The following is a 17035-nucleotide window of genomic DNA, read 5'->3' as shown; positions in this document are numbered from 1 at the left end:
GATTTTAATTTTTGCGTAGTAGTTTATTTGTGAATTTTATGCCAGTGTCTATATACAAACCGTCGCTTCATTAAACGACGGCTTTTTGAAAAACTGTCGCTTAATATAGTGACGGTTTGACACAAACCGTCGCTTAATATAATGACGGGTTTGTAAAAACCGTCGCTTGAGGATATGACATAGTGATATTATAAGGAAAATCTACCAAATTTTTCTTAAAAAAGAACAAACATCATGTTTTTCAATGTTATATATAATCATTGACAAAAGCACAATCTACTATGAAAACAAACAACATAATTTTCTTACAATCCATCAGTCACACAACACTATTAACAAAACTTTCTCATGTTTCACGGCTTGCATCAACCAACGTTCCTTTTATCATTAATTTGACCACTAAAAGTCAACAAATCCACAAATACATCCCCCAAGATGCAGTAAGAACAACACATTCTATAAACAATAATCTACAATTAAGTTTTGTAGGAAATGACTTATCAAGGCTATTCTCCACATTCTTACAACTTTCCCGATACACCTTTATAAAGAAAAAATGAGCAAAACTAGTAAAAGTGGTCACACAACATACTTCATACAATATTTCATATTTTTCTGCACTAGGAAATTCAAATTTCATGAAATATTTCAAATCACGCATCTTCAAATATCACAAAATGTAACTATCATACCATAATATTGGGAGAATTCACTTCAATTGGCAATCAATGTTATGACAATTTACACTTCAACCCTTACATATCACGATACTTCCACGCGAAGCAATATCTCATTCTCTTTAAACAACTCAAATATTTCTTGATTCACATCCTCCTCTAACAGCATACTGATATAAGTAGGTTTAGAGCATTCTTTATTCCTCAAGTTCACTTCTTTCAAGGGATCTTGGGTCTCCGGCTATCGATCTTCCATTTGAGTTGGAGCTAAGATTAAATCATCCAATTGCAGCTCTACTTCTTCCTTATCTTCACATTATTTCTCACATATTATTTCGTCACATCAATGTTCCATAACTCCTAAGACAATCAGATCAGGTTTTCCGAGTTCCGACCTGACCTGAACACGATCAGGGGAAGTGTTCCGGGTAAATCATGTTTTTATCCGAACCCATATATTATTAACTGGATCGGTTTTGGGTGGAAAAATTCTAACCGATGAGTCCGATCTAGTACTCGATAAAGAAATATTAAAAAGGTAAATTCAATATGGGCTTGGATGGATGTTGGCCCATTAGTAAACTCCAATGCCCGTTTCCAGAACTCCCAATTCCTAAATCGATTTTCAGACCACTCTCAAACCCTTCTGTGGTTCTTCCCTATTTAACTGAACGCCGCTCCCTTCTTCAATCTTTGGTACATAGCAAAGCAGTTAGCAACACGCCAAATCCCATCAACGATCGATTTCACCAGGACGCCGCTTCCCTTGAGAAATCTGTCGAACGATTTATTTCTTTCAGGTGATGCCTCGACGCTTTGTTATTTTTCTCTATTATTGATCATTTGATTTATTTTTTGTAGTTTATTGACTAATTATGTAGAGTGTATTGTTTGGATGACTGCAATTTTTTTTTAATGTAACATATTTATATTTGGTGCTATTGTTATTTAATATATTAACTGAAAACCGATTTAGTTTCTAGTTTGATATTCATATCATATTGTTTTGATGTTGTTTGATTAATATTGATTTGTTTATACAACCTGGCATCTAGGTTCTTGAAAAAGTAGAGTATTTTTTAATAGGTGAAGGATTAAATTTTTTTACTAGGTCAAGGGTAAACTATCATAGTATAAATTTCTCTGTTTTGAGTATTTTTTTAAATAATACTTTTAAATTTACAAAATATTTTTGATTTTGTTGGGTTGGTTGCTGTACGGCTGAATGAACAGAGGCTATTTGAATTTTGAACATTGGTTTGGCTGAAAAAAGTGAGTGGCATTAACTTCAAAGTTTGCAGTATTAGTTTATTATAGAGTTATGTACTTTAAATTACTTTTAAATGTGTCCCTTTGAGGCACAATGTTGAGTGCAATAATTGTCCTTGCTTGGTAGAGCGATCAAACCATGGTGCTTCAGCTGCTGTGCGGTTTTAAAGATTTGAGTTGCACCATTACCACCAGCTATAGCTTTTGGTAAAGCGGTAAACGCTCGGTCCTACAATTGGTATCAGAGCCAAGATAACAAATTCGATTCCCATTGATTGCAAGGAGTGCAATTATTGAGAGGGATATTGTTGGGTGCAATAATTGTCCTTGCTTGGTAGAGCGATCGAACTATGGTGCTTGAGCTGTTGTGCGGTTTAAAAGATTTGAGTTTCACCATTAGTACTAGCTATAGCTTTTGGTAAATCGGCAAGCGCTCGGTCCTACACAGAAGAATATTGATTTTTGAACCACCTTGTCGTTTGTCCTAAAAAGAATGTTGATGTCATAAATTCGGTATATACATCATTTGTCATTCTTTCTTGGTGAAATATCTTACCTTCTCTTTTCCTCCTGGCCTTATATTATCCAAGTTGTTAAAACAATGCCTCGGAAACCATTGAGGTATCATAAATCATTAAGACATCGACCGCTCAGCTTTTCTCCATTTGCTCGTTCAATGGCTTTGATTGCATGTGCTAAGAAGGCCAAGAACAAGAGTCAAAAAATCAAGTTAAGAAATAAAGACGTACAAAGTGCTTCTGGTAGGTTTTTCCCATAATTTTAGCTGTTTCAGCTGGTATTTTTTATTTATTATCCGTCGGCCATTATGAAACCAACATATGTTACTAGGTAATGGTAAAGTTGAGCTGTCAGACAGTTCTGTGGATGAAGAATTTCAGGTTTGCTTATACTTTCACCTTCATTTTACCATTGATTCCTTTCGTGGTTGATAGTAAATGATTTAGAGCAATGTGTCCTTTGAGTCGTGTGCAAATAAATAATTTGTTTGTGTGGGAAGGGAGTTGTGCAAGCAGATTTTGTCTTCTTTGATAAAAAATTTGGCGACTTCCATGGAATTAAGGTCCTGCTACAAACATATCTTGACCATAAACAGTGGGATCTTAGTGGTTTTGTCGACTTGGTCTTGGGACAACCAACGGTTGGAACTGTTGTCAAGATAGAGAATGATGATTATGACGAAGTATATTCTGTTGTGACAGTTCGTAGTTTAGAAAGATACAAGGCAAGCTACCTACTTTTTGATATTCAATTTTTTGCCTTTTATTGTTCTTCTCTTGTCTCTTAAGAATTTTTGAAGCTGATCATCTGCTGCTTTTGGTGTTATGACATGTCACATAGGGTCAATTAAAAGCTGAAACAAGTGGCTTAAATGCAATATTGATTAAAGTCTTCTTAAAAAATAAAAAATAAAGAAGCATAAGCAGTTGTGCGTTTGGATAGAACAGAGAAAATAGAATCATAATTATTTTCAAAGATAAGTTGAATCACAAACATAATCTTAGTTTCCAATAGTGTTTTTTCAAATCCAAATGCTGAGTCAAGCACCATTATTCTAACAAAATCATTAAAAACAACATTTTCTTTTAAGTTGGCTTCATTCACCGAGCTTGTAAAAGTCGTGCTGCAGGAGTACATCGTTGATGTCCATTAATCAACTTCAATTTAACACTTCTATTTGCAATTTAACAATTCATGGTTAATATATAATGGTTTGGTTTAGTGCAGAATAACAAATGTTTGGCTGAGTTGAAGGATTACCTTCTTGAAGTCTGCCAGGGGAAGGACGTGGTAGCTAGCCTCAAATCTTTATTTGGTGAGCATGCACTAGGTGTTGGTATTATCGTTTCTCAGCGCATGGTTAACCTTCCATCTCAGTTGTTGCCTCCCCTTTATGATGCTCTCTTTGATGAAATAGCATGGGCAACTGAAGACGAGGTTAATATGATGGTTAAGCTCAATTGAATTATTCTGTGTGTTGGCATTCAGCAATTTAGCACTTATCTTTTGTTATTTTGCTTGTTCTAGCCCACAGAGGAGCTTCGGAATTCATTCCGTTTTAAAACGTATATAGTTATAAGAAAAATTTACAAGGTATATTCTCGGAGCTAGAATGCAGGGAAAGCTAGAAATGGAGATGAAGTCGTGATACAAATTAAACCTGAAGATGAAATTTTTTTCGAGGTACTGGAGTTCTAATTTTTTTGCAATTGCCTTTTACTCATTGATACTGGTCACCCGACCTTTTTAAAATCTTCTGGAGCTTAGCTCATGGTCCTTTTGTTTTCCCTTACATGCTCAGCAGGTAACCACAAGTGAGGCAAGTACCAGTATTTGTCATCGTTTTAATTTGTGCTTAAAATTATTGCAGATTATGCATATTACGTCCAACTGATTCATTAAGTTCCTCTATTTGATTGTTTTTAGACCTTTCGTTTGTTCCATGGTTTTTTACCAAAACAGTTTTTTTATTAAATCTCATGTCAGTGCAGCTTTAAAACTATAGATTTATGGGTTTGGCCATGGTTGTTGATGCCAACAAAGTCAGCATGTTCAGAAAACAGCTGCACTCATTGATAGACGAATGGCAGTACCATGAATCCTTCCAGCAGGTTCGCAATTTTCTTGTCATTTGATTTCAGTTTCACCTTGATCTCGGGGAATCAAGAAGTGCAGTCTGCTAACTTGTCATTGTCAATGATTAGAGATGCCAGATTCAGGATTCGGTTGTATCTCGTCATTGTCTCTGATCAGAGCTGCCAGATTCAGGATTCGGTTGTATCTCCTCATCGGATCAACAAAAAGATCTTCCAGGAATAGCTGAAAATTGAGACCCGAAGGTCATTAGTGCGTACCTTGTCATTCTCTACTCCAAAGTGCTGGCTGATTGATATCATGGAGTGGCTTTGAGCCAGAAATTTTGATGTTTAATTATCATGGTTTTTTGTTTGGCATAATATTAGCTTTTTATTACTCATCATTTCAGCAGTTTGTAGGGATACTCGTACACATTATTCGTTATAGCGACAAGTTTAATGATTCCTTAGTTTAAAGATTCCTTTAACAAGGTTTGTACTTGGCTTTTTTTAATCTCATTAGATCGTATTACATATAAAATTTTTTTCATCCCGTCAACTCTAAACTCAATTTTAGAAAAATTATTCTTAAAATATTTCATATTTTTATATTAAGAACAATTATTTTATTCCATATATTACTTATTTTATTAATTATTAAATTATATAATAGTTTTATTAACATTAAATAATAAATATACACTACAAAAAAACGGATGGATTAGCGACGGTTTTATTCAATCCGTCGCTATAATAGCGACGGTTTTCTTTTCACCGTCGCTACATGGCGATGGTTTTTAACATAATCGTCGTATAATGGCCCAAAAATTCGTGTTTGAAAATTTGCGAAAAAATTTAAAATTTTCTGTTTAAAATAATTAAAATGCCTCATTCATAAAATAAACTGATAAATCAAGTTTAATGTTCAAAATAGCGGCGGAAAAAATTAATGTTTGTGAAATAACAGGTAAAAATTTATCCAACGATAGATAAAAATGTTGGAGCAATAAAAATACTAAATGCTGAAAATGAGGCCCTCGGGTTTCACTACTGCCGATCCAATCTTGCTCACTGGTCCCTGCCCTCGGTCCCGACCTCATCAGTACCTACAACAATCAAGTCTAGTGAGTCTAAAGACTCAGCATGCATATATCGTAAATAACGAGTAAATAATTAATAAAATTCCATGCAAGTGAAAATATCATGTCATGAGGCCTAACGTAAAATATCGTGTCATGATTAATTATAATACGTGCATACTGATCTGAAAATCATAGTGAAAATATTTGCTCCTTGGAGCCCTGTAATGAAATAACATGTAATAATTTTCTTTTGAGATTTCGGTCTACGCAAGTGGCCCCTGCACTGAACTGAACTGACCGGTAAGTGACCACCGGGTGAAGTAATAATCGTGTGATCATACTAATGCCATAGTATACTGGGTGGGATCGGTAAGTGACCACCGGGATGAACTGAACTGAACCGATAAGTGACCACCGGGTGAAACCATGATATTGAAGTAGCCACAAGCAATATCGCATAAATCTCCAAAAATGGATATTTTATATATTTTTATGCACGTAATATAATTAAATACGTAATTAAATATCATGTATAAATTTTACCAATTGGGTTGGATTGTTCCCAGGCTAGCTGCGACTTAAATCTAACATGAAAATATGCAAATGATTTATTTGACCAAACTATGTAATTAAATCCGAAAACGCGACAATTACGCCCAACGACTTCGTATTTAATCATGACTTCCGTACCAACCCGAACCAACACCGAACCATCATATGGTCATGATTAAAATACGCCTAAAATGATGAAATAATGCTTCTAAATTTACATTACTCGAAATTTAGTGAATGGAGGCCAAAAACGTGAAACGCTCTTTCGAGAGTCATTTTGGCACATTGCACCGTAAATTCTCGTACGACCTCTAAAATGATCCGAATCACAAAGGCCAAAAACATGACCTTCCTAACTTGATGAGGCACTGTCCAGTCCAAGGTCAGAGGCTAAAAGCCAACCAAGGACCCGAAATTCACCTATGAACCGCGACACCGCTTGCTGTCAAAATACAGCAGCAGCGCCCTCAATTCCTTGCGTCGTTTTCGAGACTACCGGCCATTGGGGCTTGAACCACCGACCAAAACCTCTTACCAACATCCTAAGAGATGATTTGAACCATGGCCAAGGGCCCTAGGCCAGCCACAATTCGAACCACACCATGAAATGCGACAACACTCCCAGCCGAGAGCAAACCTGCGCGCATGGGGCATTGCTATTTTTTTGCTGTCATGGATCATTCCAGTGGCCATTTGATTGACCATGGCACGATCTAAACATCAAGGGGTGTGGTGTGAACCGTGGCTAAGGGCCAGAGGGCCAACCAAGATCCACACCACTCCACAAAAACCGAACAGCACATGCAATAAGGGGAAGGGGCCGTGGGCTGTTCTTGTTTCTTTTGATTTGAAAACCGATTCACCATGGACCAAGATTCAAAGGGCGACTTGGTCACGTCTTAGACATGATAGGGAGGTGTTCTAACCATGGCTATAGGCCCCTAGGGCAGCCAATATCAGCAACTCCCCCCCAGAAATCGAGACTCAAATGGCATGAAGGGAGAGTTGCTGTCATTTTTCGATTTCCAGCATGCATGGGCTTGAACTATTAGACCAATATGATCCTAACATGTCCTAGTAAATGTCTAGAGGCCGCCTTGGGAGCCTAGGATCAAACCACACCCTGAAATCACCAGAAACAACCAACCCGTGAGGTACAAAGGAAATCCGAAAAATTCTGCTTGTTCATTTTCTGAAAATGGATTGATGTATTTCGGTTTTGGTTGAAAAATCGTGATCATGTGGTGTTTAAAAATCATAATACGACTTGATTGAAGAGCAAATAAGAATATATACATGCCTGAATATTTTGTTTTGAAGAAAACAAAAAGAAACGACGACGCGGCGCGGAGGAGGCGGAGTGTTCTTCCTTCCTTGTTTTCTTTCTTGCCTAAACTCGATTTTTCTCTCTTATTTCCTCCCTAGAACTCACGGTTTTTCACTCTATTTTTACTCTGAAATTTCAAGAATGGGGAGAGGGGAGATGGCTAGGAATGATAAAGGAAATTTGCAAGATAAATGAAGAGTGAATCTTGCTATCCTAGTGAGTTGGTGAGATAAGGAATTGATTTGCTATCAAAAAGATTTTGAGGACTATTTTCTAGGGTGAGGGATGAATTCTAGTGTCTAGGTACGAGGGAAAATTGCTTAATTAATTATTTGATAGTGATTTAAAAGTGGGGAGAATATTTTCCTAGAAAAAAATTGAGGAAGTGAATCAAGGAATTGGTTGTCAAATCTTTTGAGTCTAGCAAGGGCGATGGCCGAAAATTTCAATCAAAATAAGGTAGGAAAAGTGCTTAATTATTTAATTGTTGGTGATTTAAAAGTTGAGGGATTATCTACCTAGAAGAAGTTATGGAAATATAATTAGAAAATAAATTGTCCAACTAATGAAATCTTTTAAAGTTAAATGAGGGGCCGATTTTTGATAATTAAAATAGGGTAGGAGATTGCTTAATTAATAATTATTGAAGATTTAGTGTGATAGAATTGTCTCCCAAGAAAAAGGATAAGGAAATGAGTTGTAAATAAAAGAACTAAATCATTTTTAAAAAAAATGAGGAGGGGTGGCCGAAATTTTAATGAAATGGAGGGGAAAATCTTTCTTAATTATTAAATTTTAAATCTCTAGTGTTTTATCTACCCATTATTTATTTTAGGGAATTACGAAATTAATTATTGAACTTTGTTTACTACTTATCTCAAATTATTTAAATAATTCTTTAACCATTCTTTTACATTAAATCAACTTATTATTTAACTTAAATAAATTCTAGTAATATTTTCTAAATATTAAAATTTATCTCTTTACTCCAACTTCAGTCCGGCATCAGTTAATTAACTGAACAACTAATAATTAAACAACTGCATGCATGAAATGAATAAATTTAAAGAAATGAATTTAGATACTCATGCAATAAAATCATTTTAATTTAAGATACTAGGAATTATGCATGGCTTATACGTAGTCTAAATTATGGGTTCTACAACCCTCCCCCCTTAAAAGAAATTTCTTCCTCGAAATTAAACTTACTGAATAACTCCGGATAACGACTCCTCATCTCTGGCTCAGACTCTCACGTAGCTTCCTCCTCGGAATGGTTAAGCCATTTGACTTCCACTCGCTTAACCAGCTTGTTCTGAAGCTTCTTCTCCTGGCTGTCTAAGATCTGCACTGGCCTCTCTTCATAAGACAGGTTCGGAGTAAGCTGCAACGGCTCAAAGTTCGAGACATGCGAAGGATTCGCCATATACTTCTTCAGCATAGAGACGTGGAACACATTGTGTACTCCGGCCAGATTTGGCGGAAGAGCCACACGATAAGCTAGCGTCCCAACTCTGTCGAGGATCTCAAATGGTCCAATGAATCTCGGACTGAGCTTTCCCTTCTTCCCAAATCGCATGACACCTTTCCTAGGTGCCACCTTCACAAAGACATGGTCGCCCACGGCAAACTCTAGGTCTCTCGTCCTCTGATCCGCATAACTCTTATGTCGACTCTGAGCAGTTCTCATCCTATCACGGATCTTGACTACTACATTGGCAGCCTGCTGAATAATCTCTGGGCCCAACTCTGCTCTCTCCCCTACTTCATCCCAATGAACAGGAGACTTACACTTACTGTAACGCCCCAGATTCGACGACTGTCCTCACTGTACCAAGACGAGTCTTTCCAGCGCCCTTATGTCCTCACTCACACGTACCCTGGGAAACTTCCCAGGAGGTCACCCATCCCAAAATTGCCTCAAGTCAAGCACGCTTAACGTTGGAGTTCTTATGTGATGAGCTACCGCAAAAAAAGATGCACATTCGTGATATAAGTAGTACAAATCAAATATTTTAAGCCTTCTTCAACTGTACAGTCCATTACATTGAACAGTCTCGGAATCCCTCTCATTTCCGTGTGGGTCGGTTCATTGATGTTCCCTCCAGCTAGAAGCCTGTTAGGAGCCGCTCATTGTCCGTGCAACTGATGGCACCGCCGATCACCCCCCGCCCTCTTCGGCACCGGGCCTCACATGCCCACCAGCTTCCGCTTGGTTCGTCCCCGAACCACACCGTACTAAGAGAGGTCGGCTCTGATACCAGCTATAATGGCCCGAAAATTCGTGTTTGAAAATTTGCGGAAAAATTTAAAATTTTCATTTAAAAATAATCAAAATGCCTCATTCACGAAATAAACTGATAAATCAAGTTTAATGTTCAAAATAGCAGCGGAATAAATTATTGCTCACAAAATAACAAGTTAAAGTAATCCAACAACTGATAAAAATGTTTGAGCATAAAAATGGCAAATGCTGTAAATGAGATCCTCGGGTTCCACTACTGCCGACCCAAGCTAGCTCACTGGTCCCCGCCCTCGACCCCGACCTCATCAGTAACTACAACAATCAAGTCTAGTGAGTCTAAAGACTCAGCACGCATATATTGTAAATAACGAGTAAATAATGTAATAAAATTGCATGCAAGTGAAAATATAATGTCATGAGGCCTAACGTAAAATATCATGTCATGATTAATTATAATACGTGCATAACTGAACTAAAAATCATAGTGAAAATGTTTGCTCCTTGGAGCCCTGTAATGAAATAGCATGTAATAATTTTTCTGGTGAGATTATGGTCTACGCAAGTGGCCCCAGCACTGAACTGAACTGAACTGAACTGACCGGTAACTGACGACCGGATGAAGTAATGAACGTCTGATCAGACTAATGCAACAGTATACTGGGTGGAACTGAACTGAACTGACCGGTAACTGACGATCGGATGATACAATGATCTCATGATAGTGAAATGGCCACAAGCAATATCACATAAATCTCAAAAATGAATATTTTATATTTTTATGCACGTAATATAATTAAATGGCATGATGAAATATCCTGTATTATTTTACCACATGGATTGGATCGTTCCCAGGCTCGCTGCGACCTAAAATTATCATGAAAAATATGCAAATGATTTTCTTGACCAAACTTTGTAATTGAATCCAAAAACGAGACAATTACGCCCGACTTCGTATTTAATCATGACTCCGTGCCAACCCGAACCAACACCGAACCATCATTTAGTCATGATTAAAATACCCTTAAAATGATGAAATAATCACCTAAAATGGTAAGGGCCGAAATTTTGGTGAATGGAGGCCAAAACATGAAACGCTCTTTCGAGAGTCAATTTGGCACATTGCACCGTAATTCCTCGTACGACCTTTAAAATGATCCGAATCACAAACGGCCAAAAACATGACTTTCCCAACTTGATGAGTCACTGTCCAGTCCAAGGCCATAGGCTAGAAAAGCCAACCAAGAACTCGAACGAGCCTCTGAACCATTGCACCACTTGCTGTCCACAAAAAATACAGCAGCCGTGCCAGTTCCTATTTTGAAGGCTGTAATTTATTAACGGCTTCCTTGTGTTGTTTTCGAGACTACCGGCCATTGGGGCTTGAACCACCAACCAAAGGCTCTTACCAACATCTTAGGGTATGGTTTGAACCATGGCTAAGGGCCCTAGGCCAGCCACAATTCGAACCACACCATAAATGCGCCGCAGGTCCCACCCGAGACCAAATCTGTATGCATGGGGATTATTGCTTCGTTAGCTGTCATGGACCTTTCTAGTGGCCATTTGATTGACCATGGAATGATCTAGACATCATAAGGTATGGTATGAACCGTGGATAAGGGCTAAAAAGCCAACCAAGGTCCACCCCAATACCATATACTTGAAACTCACACATGCAGAAATGAAAGGGGGTCAAAATTTGTCTTGTTTTGTTTGAAAACCGATGCAACCATGGACCAAGCCTTGAAAGGCCAACTTGGTCACGTCTTAGACATGCCAAGGAGGTGTCCCAACCATGGCTATAGCCCCTAGGGCAGCCAAGACCAGATATGTCCTCCTTTGACAGCAAGAATCAAAAATCGAAACTCAAAGTGACACTAAGGATGAGTTGCTGTAAATTCTGAATTTCAGCATGCATAGGGCTTGAACCAATGGACCACCATGATCCTAATACATCCTAGCATGTGTCTATGGGCAGCCTTGGGAGCCTAGGATCGAGCCAACCTGTAAATCAACAAAAACAAATACCCACGTGAAGCATGAAGTGAAACCAAAAATTTGCACAGAATTTTTTTGAAAATAGTATGGAAAGATTTCGGTTTTCTTGTATTAAAATCATGTACAAGTGATGTTTAAAAATATCTATATGGCTTGATTGAAGAGTAAATAAAAATATATACATGCCTGGATATTTGTTTCGAAAGGAAACCAACCGAACGACTGACGCGGCGCGGAGGAGACGGAGTGCACTTTTCTACCTAGTTTTCCTTCGATTTTTCCTCTTGTTTCTTTCACTAATTCTCACGGTTTTTGCATGGAATAATGCTCTGGAATTTCTCTCAATTTTGGTGAAGAGGGGAGGGAGGGAATGATGGTTAGGAGAGTTAGGGAGTTGCAATATAAAAGGGATGGCAAGACCAAGTCTTGCTCTCTTTTGAATTTGAAATGGTTTGATATCAAAATGATTGTTGGAGGGATAGTTGGGGTACACAAGGACTGATTCTTCAAGGCTAGATATAGGTTTATTATTAATTAAATGGTGATTAAAATGAAAGGATTATCATGCCAAGAAATAATAAAGAAAGAGTCAAAGGTGGTGAGTTGACAAAGAAATGTTATCACACTTAAGGGGTGGCCGAAATATGCAATAAAAATGGAGGGCAAATATTGCTTAGTTATTGTATTTTAAATCTTTAGAGCCTTACCTATCCTTTAAATAATTTAGTGAATTAACATCGTAATTATGGAACCTAAATTAACTTATTTCCTACTTACCTCTAGTTACTTAAATAATTTCTTAAACCTCCTTTTAACTTAAATTAACTTATTAGCTAGCTAAAATAAACTATGGGAATGATTTCTTAATCTTAAATTTTATCTCAAAACTCCAACTCCAATCCGGCCTCACTGAATTAACTGAAAATATAAAAATTAAACTACTGCATAAAATAATTAAATTTAAAGGAAAGAATAAATATTCATGCAATAATAATAAAAATCATTTTACTTTAAATGCTAGAAATTATGCATGACTTATACGTAGTCTGGTTTACGGGTTCTACAACTCTCCCCCCCTTAAAAGAAATTTCGTCCTCGAAATTAAAACTTACCGAATAACTCATGGTACCGACTCCTCATCTCTGGCTCAGACTCCCACGTAGCTTCCTCCTCTGAATGGTTGAGCCATTTGACTTTCACTCGCTTAACTAGCTTGTTCCGAAGCTTCTTCTTCCTGTCTGTCTAAGATCTGCACTGGTCTCTCCTCATAAGACAGGTTCGGAGTAAGCTGCAACGGCTCAAAGTTCAAGACATGCGAAGGATTCGCCATATACTTCCTCAGCATAGAGACGTGGAACACAATGTGTACTCCGGCCAGATTTGGCAGAAGAGACACACGATAAGCTAACGTCCCAACTCTGTCGAGGATCTCAAATGGTCCAATGAATCTCGGACTGAGCTTTCCTTTCTTCCCAAATCGCATGACACCTTTCATAGATGCTACCTTCACAAAGACATGGTCGCCAACGGCAAACTCTAGATCTCTTCTCCTCTGATCTACATAACTCTTCTGTCGACTCTGAGCAGTCCACATCTATCACGGATCTTAACTACTACATCGGTAGCCTGCTGAATAATCTCCGGACCCAACTCTGCTCTCTCTCCTACTTCATCCAAATGAACAGAGATCTACACTTGCGGCCATATAGTGCTTCATACGGAGCCATACCAATAGACGACTGGAAGCTGTTGTTATAGGTGAACTACACTAATGGCAAGTTCGACTCCCAACTCCCAGAGAAATCAATAACACAAGCACGGAGAAGATCCTCCAAAATTTTAATAACTCGCTCTGACTGCCCATCTGTCTGCGGATGAAAAGCTGTGCTAAACAACAACTTCGTACCCAAGGTCGAATGCAAACTCATCCAAACCGAGGAAGTGAATCTGGGGTCTCTGCCAGATACGATAGAAACTGGAATACCATGAAGTCGGACTATCTCCCGGATATACAACTCTGCATACTGAATCATGGTGAAAGTCTTCTTAATAGGCAAGAAGTGCGCTGATTTGGTAAGACGATCTACAATCACCCAGATAGCATTTGATCCTCTGACTGACTTCAGCAATCCGGTCACGAAGTCCATGGTGACATTCTCCCACTTCCACTCGGGAATGGGAAGAGGCTTGAGGAAACCTGCTGGTCTCTGATGCTCCGCCTTCACTAACTGGCAAGTCAGACACTCGGATACAAACCGTCTGATGTCTTTCTTCATCCTAGGCCACCAATACAATAACTGCAGATCTCGGTACATCTTCGTACTCCCTGGATGAATAGAGGACGACGACACGTGGGCCTCTGATAAAATATCTGCTCGGATAGAACCACTGCTAGGAACCCACATCCTGTCTCGGTAACTTACTATACCGTCGCTAACTGAATACAAGATACTGCTCTTGGCTTCATCTCTCTTCTTCCACTGTGCCAATTGCTCATCTGCTGGCTGACCTACTGCGAATACGGTCAAGAAGAGAGGACTGAATAGTCAAGGTAGATAGACGGGGAATTCTACCTTGAGGATATGACTCTAGATCAAACCTCGGCATCTCAAGCTGAAGAGGTCTCTGAATCGTCAAATGAGCCATCACTGCGACTTTCCTGCTCAAAGCATCTGCAACTACATTAGCTTTACCCGGGTGGTAGCTAATGTCACAGTCATAATCCTTCACAAGCTCCAACCAACGCCTCTGACGCATGTTCAGCTCCTTCTTCATAAAGAAATACTTGAGACTCTTGTGGTCGGTAAAGATCTGGCACTTCTCTCCATACAGATAATGCCTCCAAATCTTCAAGGCAAAAACTACGGCGACCAACTCTAGATCATGGGTAGGGTAATTCTTCTCATGGATTTTCAGCTGACGAGAAGCATACGCTATCACCTTCCCATGCTGCATCAATACTGCGCCCAAACCAAGCTTTGAAGCATCGGTATATAATACAAAATCTCCGGGCCCTGACGGCATGGCCAAAACTGGTGCTGAGATAAGAGCTTGCTTCAAAGTATCGAAACTCTTCTGACACTCTTCGCTCCACACAAATTCAGCATTCTTCTTGGTCAATGATGTGAGTGGAACGGCAATAGAGGAGAATCCCTTAATAAACTTCCGATAGTATCCTGCTAGCCCAAGGAAACTACGGATCTCTGATGCATTCTGCGGCACAACTCAATCTCTGACTGCGGCAACTTTCGCTGGGTCTACCTCAATACCACTGCTAGAAACAATGTGGCCTAAGAACGCCACCTTCTCTAAGCAGAATTCGCACTTACTGAACTTTGCGAATAACTTGTGCTTCTGCAAGGTGTGCAACATTGTGGTCAGATGTCTGCTGTGATCCTCCTGATTCTTGGAGTAGACGAGAATGTCGTCTATGAACACTATCACAAATTGGTCAAGGTACGGCTGAAATACGCGATTCATGAGATCCATGAAGATCGCTGGTGCATTCGTCAGATCGAACAGCATCACAAGGAACTCGTAGTGGCCATAACGAGTCCAGAAAGCTGTCTTGGAAACATCCGCATCTTTCACCCTCAACTGGTGATAACAGGAACGCGTATCTATCTTGGAAAATATCGAAGCTCCCTGCAACTGGATCAAACAAATCCTCAATCCTCGGGAGTGGGTATTTGTTCTTCATTGTAATCCTGTTCAATTCCCGGTAATCAATGCAAAGTCTCATCGTGCCATCCTTCTTCTTTACAAACAAGACTGACGCGCCCCATGGTGAAAAACTCGGGCGAATGAACTCCTTGTCTAGAAGTTCCTGAATCTGCTTTTTAAGCTCTGCCATCTCTGTCGGTGCTAGTCGGTACGGTGCTTTGGAGATCAGAGCCGTACCTGGCATGAGCTCAATAGAAAACTCCACCTCTCGCTCGGGTGGTAAACCAGAGACGTCCTCAGGAAAAACGTCTGGGAAATCTCTAACAATAGGAACATCTGCGGTTGACTGACTGGGCGCCTCGGGGACAGATATAAAACTTGCTAAAAATGCCCGACACCCTCTATGCATGAGCTATCTAGCCTTGATATAAGGAATAATGCGCGGTAAGGGAAAGTAACCGTCCGGCTCGAATAAGAACTGCGTCATTCCAGGCGGTCGGACTAGAACAGATCTCCGCTGGAAGTCAATGAAAACTCTGTTCCGCAATAGCCAGTCCATCAATAGGATGATGTCAAACTCTGGCATCGGCAACACGATCAGATCCGCATAAACGAGGTTGCCATGGAGCTCAAGATCTATGCCTCGGATCACATTGGTAGCTGCCATCTCCTCACCTGAAGGCAATACTACTGAATAGCCTACATCTAGCCCAACGGTCTTAACCTTGAGGAAATTAGCAAAGACCTCCGAAATAAATTAGTGAGTGGCCCCTGAATCTATCAAGGCCTTCGTAGCGGACCAGATATAAATATTCTCCCTGAAATGTTGGAATACTAAGTTGAACCCAATAATCACAAGAACTAACTTATAGACATGCAAAGTTCAAAGTTCTTCTAACTTAAATTTCCAAAATAATACTGAGTAGAGCATGCAATCCTACTGCAATTCTATGTTCAAATATCTTAACCAAAACATTAAATCCCAAATGTAAACTTAAAGCTTAAAGGTACCTGTCATAAGCATGGTTTCCGGGTTCGTCTCCGTGGCATGGAGAGAAAAAACTCTGCCTTGGGTAGGCAGATTCCTCTGAGGGCACTGCAGAAGTAAGTGGTTTGGACTACCACACTTATAACACTTCCCTGAACCAAACATACATGCTTCAGAATGGCGGCGTGAGCACTTAGGGCAAACTGGGTGCTCAAAAGTCCTCGGGGCTGGGCGTCCCTGCTGCTGCTGCTGCTGACCTCTGTTTCTAGGTGGGCCGTGAAAAGGCCTCTTGTTCTGATGCTGTTGCTGAGGAGGAGGGCGGTGCGGTACCTGGATTGGGCGCTTGCCCTGGCGATCCCGCTCAATGTCACGCTTGTCCTGCTCTACTGCTAGAGCTCTAGAGACAGCGACCTCATAAGTAGTAGGGTCAGCTACCCTAACATCACGGCGCAAGATCGGTCGTAGACCCACCATGGAAATGCATTAACTTGGCTTTAGCATCATTCGCGATCAGGGGCAAAAAATGACAACCCCTCTCAAACTTAAGGATGAACTCCGTAACAGTCAGATCTCCATGTCTCAGGCTCATGAATTCCGTGGTCAACCTGGTGCGCACCTCTTCAGTGAAATATTTGGAGTA

The 17035-nt window shown here is 39.6% G+C and overlaps 1 pseudogene; it reads left to right on the top strand.

The window, feature by feature from the left end:
• The first annotated feature begins 1209 nt into the window (after positions 1 to 1209).
• Positions 1210 to 5003, top strand: LOC142522154 (protein BCCIP homolog; annotated as a pseudogene).
• Positions 5004 to 17035: the final 12032 nt, after the last annotated feature.

This window comes from Primulina tabacum, chromosome 13, assembly GCF_025594145.1.
Source record: "Primulina tabacum isolate GXHZ01 chromosome 13, ASM2559414v2, whole genome shotgun sequence".
Classification (NCBI taxonomy): Eukaryota; Viridiplantae; Streptophyta; class Magnoliopsida; order Lamiales; family Gesneriaceae; genus Primulina; species Primulina tabacum.
This window is presented reverse-complemented; position numbering and strand designations above follow the sequence as displayed.